Raw genomic sequence first — 13,986 nt, forward strand, 5'->3', positions numbered from 1 at the left:
AATATTTTGAAGGAAGGAAGTAGAGTTTTGTTCATGGTCACTTCCTCCCCGGTCAGCCAAGGCTGCTGACCGGTGGAGCCAGTCACTCTCCTTCAAAGGGGCTTCAATCTGAGTTAATCATGTGAATAGGAGTTATTATTTCTTTTAAAAAAGGCGCGGGGTGTTTATCCTTTCACGAATAGTTCGTGTTGATTATTATTTCTAGTGGGGATTATGGAATCCCGCTTTTCATCCAGTGTTGGCCGTTGGTCATATTTGTATACTCGTGTTTCGGAACTGAAACCGTAAATGGATCGGTCCTAGCTATGGCTAGTAGTTGATGGCTGAGTTTTCCCGCGTCGCGAAGGAACGGATTGCTGTTCCCGAAGTCTGTAAGACAAGCCTGGTCGGCTACCACGTGCTGCAGGCCTGATGCCCCTGCAGGCGTCCATTGAGGGAGTTGCTGTCCTCCCGCTGCCACTAAGAAAACGGATTGCTGTCTTGGCTCCGTTGAAGAGTCTGGTCGACTACCACGTGCTGCAGGCCTGATGCCCCTGCAGGCGTCCATTGAAGGAGATGCGTCCTCCTGCTTCCACTAACAGAAGGATGTCCTGGCCTCCGTCCCGGGTCCGTTCCCCGCTGCCGAGAGCAAGTCTTCGTTCGCCATTCGTTGTCGTTCTTTCGTTTCACGTTAAGTTAGTTTAGTTTAATTCAAGAGTCCATCGGGTATGTGCCTATATTTATTTCTATGATTACATGTTTATCATCTGTACTCCTTTGTAGTTGCTTTTGATGTTTCAATATATTTTCCAATAAGAATTCATTCTTATTATTTATGATTACCCAACTGACTTGACAGGAAATTAATCCCACAATCATGAGATGAGATCTCTGCTCTACCGTTTCCTTTGTAAACATTGGAATGTACCTACCTAACATTGCATACGTTACAATATCTGTGTTCCCCTTGCGTACATATTTAATCTCTGCATCATGTCTTCCACATTTCCACAGTGTTGGAAACTAACGAGGGTCAGCCCCATTCACAAAGCTGATGAAAAGACTGACGTCAGAAATTATAGACCAGTTGCAGTACTGTCAACAATTCCAAAAATTTTTGAAATGATTATCTGTGATAAAATCAGTCCACAAATCACGCCTTTCTTAAGAGGTAATCAACATGGCTTCTTACCGAAGAAATCAACGGTAACCAACTTACTCTCTTTCTCTCGACGGGTAGCACAAGGCCTAGACTGTAGGCATCAGACGGACGTAATTTACACGGACTTCGCAAAGGCATTTGACCGAGTAGATCACGATATTCTAATAAAAAAGATGCATAAAATAGGTTATAATCAACCCTTACTGACATTTTTTGCGTCATATTTAAAAGATAGAAGTCAGTATGTAAATATAAATGGATACGACTCCCATAAGTTCGCAGCTCTGTCAGGAATTCCTCAAGGATCGAATCTCGGTCCCATGTTATTCCTCATTCTGATTGATGACATTCAGGATTGTATACGTCACAGCTCATGTCTACTATTCGCAGATGACATGAAACTGATGAAGGAAATCGAATCAGATTATGATTATTCGAAACTGCAGGCCGACCTCGATTCAATCATGATATGGTCGGTAGAAAATAAACTTAACTTCAATATTAAAAAATGCGTTGTTATGACTTATAGTCGTTCACAAAATCCGGTATTCTGCCAGTATAGAATGAATGGTGAAGTACTTACACGCGTAAACATCATCAAGGACCTTGGGGTGATCTTTGATCCCAAGCTGACATTTTCAAACCACATAGTCCAGCTTACCTCGGCTTGCTCCAAAACTCTTGGTTTTGTAATTAGAACTTGCAAACAATTCAATAACAAAGAAGCAATGACCTCCATGTTCAACGGAGTGGTCAGAAGCAAGCTGGAGTACGCCAGTACTGTCTGGATACCTTATCAACTTAAATACATAAATATGATTGAACAAATTCAAAAAAAATTCCTAAGGTATGTTTACATGCGATCATACGGAATATATCCGAAATTCATGCATCACGTGGAACTGCTAAAGGAGACAAATTACCAAAGCCTGGAGACTAGGCGTAATGCCGGACTCATGGTATTTGAATTAAAGTTACTAAAAAACCTTATCGATTGCCCATATCTCCTGTCATGCTGTGGATTATTCGTTCCTGATAAATACTGTCGAAATCGTAGCCACGACCTATTCTGTATACCGCAGGGTCGGACAGATGTCATTGCCCGACATAGCATGACAAGAGGTATGACCTTACTAAATGCCCTACCAGCGGATATAGATGTGTTTAATATCACTATACCATTTTAGTTTTAATAAAATTGTACCGTAATTGGACTTACCTGTCTGTCGTACAATAATAAAAAAATAAAAATAAATAAAAAAATAAAAAAGATGACCCTTAACACTAATCATAAAGCAAACAACACAAACTGCACTTACTTTAAAAAGATGATGCATATCGCGCAAAGTCGCATAGACTATGATTAGGTATGTTTATATGTATTATTATTCTAAAAAATCAATGCTTCTAACCAAAACTTTATTTAAATACTTAACATCTTCTTCTGATAAGCACAATAATGTATATCTTTTACTTCCGAAATATGAGTATCTCATATCTTTGATATTTTTTTCTTCTTTAAATATATTATATTCTAATTTATTGTCCGGTATCTATAGAGTTAACACGGGAGTATTGAAATGTATATTGATGTTAGTTTATCCTAGGTATACTCATACATGTAGAAAAAATATTTATTTTTGTCAATTATTTAACCAAAAACTTTCTGAACAAAGCAAAAATCTAACTAGGAATATATTGGTAATGTTTACTTCCGTAAAAATATTTATACAATTTATTTGCCTTGATAAATCCTCACACTTGTTTACATACTATTGCCGCCTATTAAAATATTATTCAATATGGGTGATTTGAAACAATCATGTTTCGGGAAATAATAATTTAACTGCAATCAACTTAAACATTCGATCCTTATCAAAATATTGGGATACGTTTCTTGTAGTTATCTCTAGCTCTCTAAGTAATATTGATATAATCACGCTTTGTGAAACGTCGATTAATGAAAATGATATACATCTATACAAAATATTGGGTTTTACTTCTTATTACTTTTGTCGAAAAAACAAATCGGGAGGCGGGATTATTTTATATGTGAAAGATCACCTAACGTTTGAACAAATTAACATAATGCCAACTAAATTTGAATGTGTCTACGGAACTATTTCTGTCAAAAAACATAAACGTCTACATATATTGGCAATATACCGACCACCTAATTCAAATAAAAAAATATTTCTCGAAGAGCTAGATGTAATATTGGGAAATATTGAAATTAAAGAATCCGTTATGGTGCTTGGGGATACGAACATAAACTTATTAAATTATCAGGAACCAATTGTAATGCAATATGAAAACATTATGGCTAAATTTGGATTTTTTAAATGTATTAATGACGTGACCCGTGAAGCCATACTGACTAACTATGTAATGGCTACACGTCTAGACCATATCTATGTAAGAGAGAGAGAGACAAATGAAATCAGCTCATGTGTATGTGAAACTATAATAGCGGATCACTACCTTATTGCAACAACGATGCGTTTCTCTACCTATGAGGCAGGTACCACCAATAAATCGTACCATACGAAATATACTGTAATATCGGAAAAAAAGTCGACCTACTTATTGAAATCACTGATTGGAATGAAATACTAAACATAACGGAACCTTACTTAATTTATGAAGAAATTAAATCGAAATTCAAATATATTTACGAAAAAAGTACTGAAACAAAATCAAATACAAATAAACAGCGTAATAACCAAAAGGGCTGGATAAATTATAATCTCATTGAAAATATACAACTACGTGACACATTATGGAGGAAATGGAAAAACACGCCTAACAATAAAATATATGAAATCGAATTCAAGAAATACAGAAATAAACTAAATAAAAAAATATTAAACACAAAAAAAATATACTATAATAACAAATTTAAACATTGTTTCAAGGACATTAAAAAAACATGGAATGAAGTAAATCAAGTATTGGGTAGGAAAAATAAATCCGATTGTGATGAAGTAATATCTAAATATTTCTTAAATTCCCAAACTGCGGATGTGGTGGCAGAAAACTTTGCAAAATTCTTTGACGACGGTGTAAATCAGTTATTGCACGAATGCAATGTTCGAGCGTCTGAGTTTAAGCAAGAACATTTGCAACATTCAATGTACCTACCAAGAGCTAATGCAGAACAAACTGAATGCATTATCGGAAGAATGAAAAATTCAAAGACACCGGGCGTGGATCTAATTCGCATGTATGATCTAAAAAAACATGTTGAATTATTTAGTCCTATAATTACTCACCTAATTAACAGAATTATTGACACAAGTCACATTCCAGCTGAACTAAAATGCAGCATCATAAGGCATATTTTTAAAAATGGAGATCACACCGTAATAAATAATTATAGGCCTATTTCCTTATTACCCGCATTAGAAAAAATATTAGAAAAATATATATCTATAAATTTGGATAAATATTTAAATAATTTGGGCATTATTGATGAATGTCAGTATGGCTTCCAAAAACAAAAAAGCTGTGATAAACTGCTTGAAAAATTTTCCAATTATATAAATTCAGAACTTAACTCAAAAAAACATGTACTAGTATTATTTATTGATTTCTCAAAAGCTTTCGATACACTCAGCCAGCCATACACAATTAATCAAGGTACTCGAAATCATAGAATCATCATTTTTCAAAAACTATTTAACAAATCGAAAAATGTATGTTAAGATTTTGAATGTAATGAGTAATTTTAGATTTATTAAATCAGGGGTGCCACAAGGATCAATTTTAGGACCAAAATTATACATTATATATGTAATTGCCATGTCTAAACTTTTTTAAATAGCCCGTAGATTTATTTTTGCTGATGATACTGCACTAGTTGTCTCTAATGAAAACCCTGAAATAGCTATTCAAGAATTACAAATTGACTTTAACGAGCTACTTAAATGGTCTCATGATGTAGGATTAATTATTAATGTCAAAAAAACTAAATGCATGTATATAAGATCACCGAGCTAGAAAATGTGGAACTTACCTAAAATAACTGCACATAATTTTGATTGTATACATAAAAAATGGATAATATTTGCTGCTGTGAAAAAATTGATTTTGCAAACGAATATACTTACCTTGGCATAATCGTAGACAATAACTTTAAATGGGACAAAAGTGTGATCAAAATTTGTAACCAGCTCCGATGTTTGGCGAGTAATTTTTATAAATTAATATTTGTATTGCCTCGATGTACTCTCAAACTTATATATCATTCTATGGTCGAATCAATACTTAGATATGGAATTTGAACTTGGGGACACTCGAGTAATATTAATATTAAATACATTCAAATCTACCAACTGCTATAATTAAAAAATTGTTAAACCTAGCATTTACAAACAAAGAAACAACTTAAAATTACTGTATGGCTCTGAGGGCCTACTCCCAATTAAAGGGCTTCTCTGGTTTATTATAATTATGGATAATGCGGGAGAAAATGCGTACAAAAAGCCATTGGTGCATAGTCATAAAACAAGATTTACTGAAAAAAAAGGACTAAAAATTCCACTTATATCAAATAAGTATGGTAGCAGAACACTTGACTATTTGATTCCTGTGATTTATAACAAATTTAACGAAAACTTTAACTTGAAAAATAATGAGGAACCTTGCCCTAAACTGACAAAAAAGTGGTTAATAAATGAACAAAACGTTTATCTATCCTAAACATTATATTTGGTATTAATATTTAAACTTAAGCTAATGTGTATTAAAATATTGAAGACAATATTAGTGATTTCTAAACGAAAATCTGAAACAGAAAAATCAGAAAAGGAAACGGTCACATCTGGGACTCGAACCCAGGACCCTTGTCTTTCCGGGACAGTGCTCTACCAACTGAGCTAATGGGACCCTATTTCCCTCGGTCACTTTTAACTGTATCATACTTTGAATAAGAACCTCTAACATTGTCTTCATTTTTTCACCGCACATTTTTACTGGCAACTATCTTTATGTATGATCGCAAGATTCAACCCGAACTAAATGCAATCCAGACAGCGTCTTTTTAGATAAACCTATCTTATTTTTTATTTTTAATGTGCGACATCTGTTGACTTTTCTGCAAGTCTAGAATGAATATTTATTTTTCGGAATAACTTTATTGAGTAAAACCTCAAATTGTAATATTTAAATATTGAAGACAATATTAGTGATTTCTAAACGAAAATCTGAAACAGAAAAATCAGAAAAGGAAACGGTCACATCTGGGACTCGAACCCAGGACCCTTGTCTTTCCGGGACAGTGCTCTACCAACTGAGCTAATGGGACCCTATTTCCCTTGGTCACTTTTAATTCTTCTTATTCAAAGTATGATACAGTTAAAAGTGACCGAGGGAAATAGGATACGATTTCAAAACACCCTCACTATCCTTGACCTAAACATGGCGTTGGTATTTTTATGTGACGTCAAACAATCAATCGAGGAAGTAAAACAAAGCCTGGGAATATATATTACACATAATGGAATTCCGTATACCGTAGTGGAATTAGGTTAGGTACACATTACAGCAGTGAAAATCAGCCCGAACCATCAAACTGATAATATAATTAATGAATTTGATCAGATATTTTATAAATAGCACTGCTTATAATCTCCAAAAAATAAAGCCTACTTACATACTTCCTATCATTGGGATGTTATTTTAACAATTTTCCATTGAAAAATTTTGAAAATAAAACGAAGAAAACAAAATAATAATAATTATTATCATTCGATCATATTTCTGTAGCGCCGTTTTCGTGAGAAAATCTCCTTAAGGGCGCTTAATGTAGGTATGTGCTTTCATAAACGGAAACATCAATTCATTATTTTTAACTAGTATTCGAAGTCAGATTGGAAGCAATGTCATTTAAAATAGTAATGTAGGTATGCGCTTTAAATACGCTTTCATAAATGGAAACATCAATTCACGATTTTTTAACCAAGTCAGATCGGAAGCAATGTCATGTCCTAAATGAAAATCAACATTTACGTAAAGAAGTTTTTTTTTCCTGTGGCGTTGGTTTATAGTTAGATTATTTTTCCCACACCCTCTACATCTAGAATAAACAATGTTTTTTATTGTATTTTGGCTTATCGCGAAAAAATGCGGTATTTTTTAATGCTACGACGGGTACTTATTTTATGTTAGGTGCGTGTTAATTGTATCAACAAATTTGGTGGCGCAACTTTAAGACTAGAACATTGAGTTGGCGAGAATTCACATGAGCACAGGAATCACAAAATACTTTATTTATTAATAAAACTTTTGTACGTATAATAATTAAGGTTTTTCGATGGGTGATTTTGTATCTTAGGATTTATACTTCTACATTTGAAGCATTTGCTCGTGGATGGAAGAGGAGTGTACATTTGTAAAAAATAACAGTTTAACAATATATGTGTTATCTACATGCATATTTTTGTGAAATATTGAACATTTGTATGATTTTGTATTATTTGTATGATTTTCAAGCGGAAATAGGGGAAGCAGTTTTATAGTTCATTTTGATTTCTATAAAATATATCTTCATTTAGTTAATATTTGTATTTTATCACTAATGCTTCTGATTTTATTCTGAAGAAAATTTACTTAATAGGCGCCTGAGCTCGTGGACACGCGTATTTCAATACTTGGGCAATTTTCTTAAGCACCAGTGGCCACATCTTTTCGCGGCTGTCAACCTACTTCGGAAAAAAATGATTTCAGATATTGGTGAAACCGATATATAATAATGAAACAAAATTATAAAGTTGCTTGATCATAATAAGTGATAATAATGAAACCGCACAACGAAAAGTTTTACATATTTTTAATAATAATTTTGCTACTGCTGCGGAAAATATTAAAATATGTCTTCGACAACGTTACATATTGTAGGTAATACGATAATGAAAGCCAAGTCTTCTTGTGCATTTGGTTTTCCGAAACCCGACTCACAAATTTTGACTGAAAGTAATTAATTAACCTGCCATTAGTTTGAATGCCTACGGTTGCCTGCTGAATATAATTAATTATGAATACGCTTATATTAATAATAAAGGTATGCAGATGTGGGTGCTCTTGTTTAACATGTGTTATCCTGCAGACATCTGATCCACGTTATCCCAGGCACCTGAAATCTCGGCCGGGTTTAATACCCTTAATCTGCTCGGAACAGCGTCTTAGCTTTCCTGGCTTGGGCGTCGGGCGGCGTCGGGAGGACCCAACCTTAATTACTGCTTTGAAGACACCCGCGTTGCCATGGAGACGGGAACCACACGACTGCATGCCAAGTCCACATAGCCGGCGTTCTCGGCGCTCGATCCTCACACTCGAGTGGAACAAGTGGCGTGGTTTGGATACTGAGTGCCTCTACCCTCCCTCTACTGCCACTGGGTATTCAGGTACAGTAGGTATGCCTTCACTCACTCAAATCTAAGGGTGGAAACTACCTGTTTGGCTAGATGACAGTGATTCAGAAGCAATTGAAGCTAACCGGAACTGCGTTCCGGATTGATAAACATCATCTGACAAGTTTCGAAAGATACAACATATTATAATCACGTAGTGTATAAGAAAATTTCATTGTTTTCCTGAATATTTCCTCGTTTCTCCGTGTTTTTAACCTAACTGTGATTCCCAGAGCACCGCCAAGCCACCTTGTTGTATATTTGGAACTCATTTTCAAAATTCATTGCCCTCTAAGGTAGAAATCTCTGACCATTATTTAAAACTGTTGAAAATTTTTTATTTAAAAATCGGTTTATTTTTAAACAAGTTACTGTATAATTGTTATTACGAGTGACATACATGATCTTTGAAGGTGTGCGAACTGAAGCCGAATGAAACTAGTGTTCCATTTTTGTTCTCGGTACGTTTAATTCCGGTATTTTTTTTAATATAAATTTAATCCATTTCAGACTCTAGTGACCTCGGAGTTCAAGTTGAAGTACACCATATTGTATTTAAGACAACCCCCTATCTCATTCCGGTGCTGAGATAAGGTGTAATAATGAAACATACATGCAAACACGCATACATTTATTTTCATGCCAAAATCGTATGTGTAGTACATACATACCCACCTCGAAATTTGTATATAAGAATGTCACCTCTTTACCACCAAAGAACAACAAGTTTTCAATAAAACATTCAAATATGAAACTCCCGTAAGCTCACAACATATTGAGCTGAAATAGTTTTTCGCCAGAGCATGAAGCTGGAACCAGACCTTTCTGTAATAGTATTGCAAATCGAGCATCCAGGGTAAAGTTAGTTCTTCGGATTTAGAGCAATATGAGATTCGGAATAGATTATTATGCATACACTACCAATGACAAATTATACACTAACAATGCGACACAGAAATATGTCTACCGGAAACCAGTTCTTTCGAAAATTTTAGAATCTCCCTGGGGGGAGGTGGGTTGCCAGCGATATTTTTGGCGCCCTTGAGGTATTTTCTCACGAAAACGGCGCTATATAAAACATATTTTGAAAAAAAAAGTTCCTTTTATCATTTTTCCCAGGACCTGGAGGGGGGAGAATGTTGCGCCGGCAAAATATCTTCTTTTAAGTAAAATCAAATCCAAAAATTTTTTGTGAAAAAATTATGTAAAAAAATTGCGATATTGGAAGTATATTTTACGTGTATTTGGTAGGCATGTATGTATACTAATATAATTTTCCTTTTTACTGGAAAAATATGTATATTTAAAGTTTTCAAATTGAAAGAGTTACGTAAATTTTTTAATGAACTCCAGTGATTTTTAAAATATCACTAATAAAATGCATTACATAACGTTGGCGCAGCGACGAAAATCTGTCACAAAAAACAATTATAATGAAATAGTTGATTTTTATCATTATATTTTATACAATAATCCGTAAATGAATTAAAACTTCCGTACCCACCGAAGAGATAATCCGAAATGTGGTGTGCTTGTTACTGCGGGTGAAACATTTGATCGAACATATTCAAAAACGAAATTTTTTTCTTGAATAGATAAATTAATGATTTCATTTGCCTGTCTTAAGTCTAGGCGACAAGAAGGTTTTTATGTAAATTGATGACACGAGATTTCATTCCAGAAGAATTCCTATATAACACTTCTATGGATTTTCTGTTCAGCGACTGTACGTAAAATACACTTAAATCACCCTCCATTTTTCCATAAAACAAATGTCAGTCTTTTGGGTCTGATTTAATGCTTAGAATTAAGCCCAAATCATGACCCTAAATAGTGTTTAGTTTCCGCGGCTCTGACCATTTGGCCACTTGAACGAATCAGATGCTGGTGCCAGCTGAATTTATGGTCCCATCAGCGCGATTAGTTTTATTTTTTGGGATCCTTGCCCCCTTCAAATATCCGCACGCCAATATTACTTAGCATCCTCTCTGAAGCGGAAAACTTTAATGCGTACCGCTGATAGATCCGTTGTAACATCCTTCAATCCGCTCTATAGGCTCCATTGAAGCCAGAGTCGAGTTAACCTCAGAAGCTGGGTGTACTGTACAGGGCCCGCAGATACTACACAACTGCTGACCCGCGCGAATTTGGCAATCACGTCTGCAGGGGCGGATCTAAGACTCAAAAGGCAGCAAACGCATACAAGGGGCCCTTGGGGGAGGGGGGGGGGGGGGGGAAATCGATTTAAATATGATTTTTTTTAGTCATGTAAGAGGAACGGCTGCTTGGCCTTTTTCATACAAAAATTAATTTTGGATTTGCGGCCAAAATACCCAACAAAACCTTGGAACAGAACAGTTTTTATTTAAATCAAAAGTTACAAGAATTATCTAGTGCTTACTGTTGACTTGAGGCACGCAGTCGTCACGCATTTTGTTGTGTAATGCATCGATATTGGGTATTTTAGAGCATATTATCCATTGGTTGATTTCCCTTTTTTGTGCGCGGTGCGTGATGCACAGTGAGTGGAAAATTTGTTATAACTCTCAATGCAGGAAAAATTTTGTATATGGTATCCTTAACTGGGGTACCTATATGAAATGGATGAAGAGAGTGAAAAAATAGTTATAACTCTCACCAAGACACGGAAAAGCGCCGCAGGCGAAATTTTTTACATCGTATCCCTAATTGAGATACCTATATGGTGTGGGCGACGAGAGTGAAAAAAATTGTTGTAATTCATTGAAAGACTCGGAAAAGCGCCGAAGGCAAAAAAAAATTACATGGTATTTTCGATTGGAGTACCTATGTGGTGCGGGTGAAGGGAGTAGAATATGAATTATTGCATTCACAAGGACACGGAAAAATCACAGCATACCAAAAATATTCTAGGTCGGAGGACAAACGCTTTTTGCATTCGATTTTTGTTTTTCGGAAAGTCATTTTCACAACAACATTAAGATGGAAACTTTTTAGAATTATAAATGGAAATCTTTTAGTACTGTTAAAACGTATCAACTTAATCGGTTAGTAGCCGAGTGGACAAATACTTCGGATTCCCACCCAGGCATCGCGAGTTCAATTCAATACTAGTCCTCCATATTGCACAAGCAACATTTTCCGCTTATATAAAAATTTAACTCTACACTATGTCATCTCTGGGGATACTGCGTGGAGAATATTTTGAGGAGAGGAAGGAGTGAACCCGGGTCTTGAAGAGTCTCATGTTGTAGGAGGGAGGAAACACAAAGGCCGGCAAATCTTTCCACAGCCAAGCTGTTAAAATCAAGCACGATTTGTAGAAGCGACCCGTTCTCATGTGACGAATGTCGACCATGTACATATTTGGGCGCGCGTTTGGCGTGTTTTTCCCGAGTATGCACTGGTTCCGAAGGGATAAATGACGCTAGTTCCTCGGAGCATCTTCCATTATAGTACCGGTAGAACAAGGACAGCATACCTACCTGACGCTCGTGCTCTAAAGTTTCCAATCCGCTGATAGGGGAATCTATGAAACGGAACGCCCGTTTCGAGGGTTTTTCAGGTATTTTGTGGCTCTAGACCAGAGGTGCAGAGGCGGACCTAGCGGTCAGCGTTTCAGCAAATTCTGACTGGGCCCTTCTCCTGCTGGGCCCGTATGAACCCCCTTAAAGTTCCATTTTTCCTCTATAGGCATGCGGAGCACGAGCATGGCCCTCGGCCTATGGGGGCCCCGGAACTGATGTCCATAGACAGACATCGGATCCGGCTCGGACCGCTCGGAGCCCTAACAATGTAACACTCGCAATATTTTACTAATATTTAGAGCACCCTTAAGATGATATTTTCAAGAAAACGGTGATTTACAGCTACAAATCATCCAATTATCATAAGTTATTAAGATACATACAATAAATTAAAAATCTACTTGAAAAATAACATGTGAATCGTTTTGTTATCACAGACTATACATATAAATAATACAATGATAATAAAGTCTATATTTGTATATACTTTAGTTTAAAAAAAACATTAACTTCAAACAGGAGGCCCCGATAGGAAACAAGTTAGAGAATGTGTCATCTTTGGGGATGCGGTGAAAATGGTACACACTGAGGATACGGGACTAGGAGAAGAATCTGTTAAATTTTCCATAGGGCCCCAGCCTTGGAGAGGGTGTCAAAATGATACACATTGAGAACACCGGACTTACAATGACTTGACAATCAAAATGTAAAAAAAAACCTATTTCTCATAAACGACACACGGTGCTGGAGGAAAGATTCCAACAGAGATCTCAGCTACAAAAAAACGCCGATGTTCTTAGAAAATTTCCAACGCGCAACATGATTAAAATAAGGAAATAAAATATAATTATTTACAAGGCCAAGTTAATTCTCCAATCTATTATTATGACAGTAATCAATATTATTAATACAAGTAATTACACCAAAAATACAGTTTCAAGAATTACGAATCATATTAACTACTAATATTATCAGCCATTCATTCCATGCATGGATGAATAAACCTGTATGAATGTAATTTTACATTCAAACAAAACATTTTTTAATCTGAAACCAGTAGTGAAGATACAAAACATTGACATGTTATGTGGAGATCCCAAAAAAATCCCGTTGAAGAACCGTGGTTGTTTTGCATCTTGTTTCCAAGTCTGTCACTGCCTCCATACAAATAGGTGAGAAGTAATATTTATTCTATAAATATTGGGTAAGGTAGATCCTCATAACATTTACTTGTTTTCTTCAATTAATTAGCCTCCTTTTATAAAAAACAATCAATACGCGCGATACGTTACGTTTTTAGCAGGATTCGTAGAAGTGTTTTTAGCGTTTTTAGGCAGTATCACAAATAAACCACTCACGGCAGCTAAGAGAGCATTGCCATCTATCGACCATTGCATAAATTTATTTAACCTAAGATAACTTCTTTGACGAGCAGCCCTGCCATCTATTGGTCATATTGCACTATCACGACGTCATCAACTGTCACGAGAGAGTGGTTTATTTATGGACGGAACCAAATAACAGATTTTATGGAAATTCGAAATGTCACCTAACTTTCCAAAAAATTATAGTATAAAAATTTTTGTTCGAAATCTTAAATCTCCGAAATTTTGAAAAGAAGTTGCATTAATACGCGTGTTTTATATGTAGATGTCACCTGGGACAGGTAAAAACATGATTTTTTAAAAAACAGCGCCATCTGTTGTAAAAACATGCATTTTTGAAATAACAGTGCCATTTCTTGGACAAACATGCCTTTTCTTAAAAACAGCGCCATCTGTTGGACGTAAAAGCAACACGCGCTATTGTTTATTTGTTTCGTTAAAAAAATATAATTTATTCACAATCAGCGTTGAAATATCTACATTTGTAAATTATTGTTATGTGTTCGCATATTTAACAAAAAAATATTGTAACCATGTAACCTCCA

The sequence above is a fragment of the Hesperophylax consimilis genome, chromosome 3, assembly GCF_061612785.1.
Source record: "Hesperophylax consimilis isolate HC1 chromosome 3, BYU_Hcon_1.0, whole genome shotgun sequence".
NCBI lineage: Eukaryota > Metazoa > Arthropoda > Insecta > Trichoptera > Limnephilidae > Hesperophylax > Hesperophylax consimilis.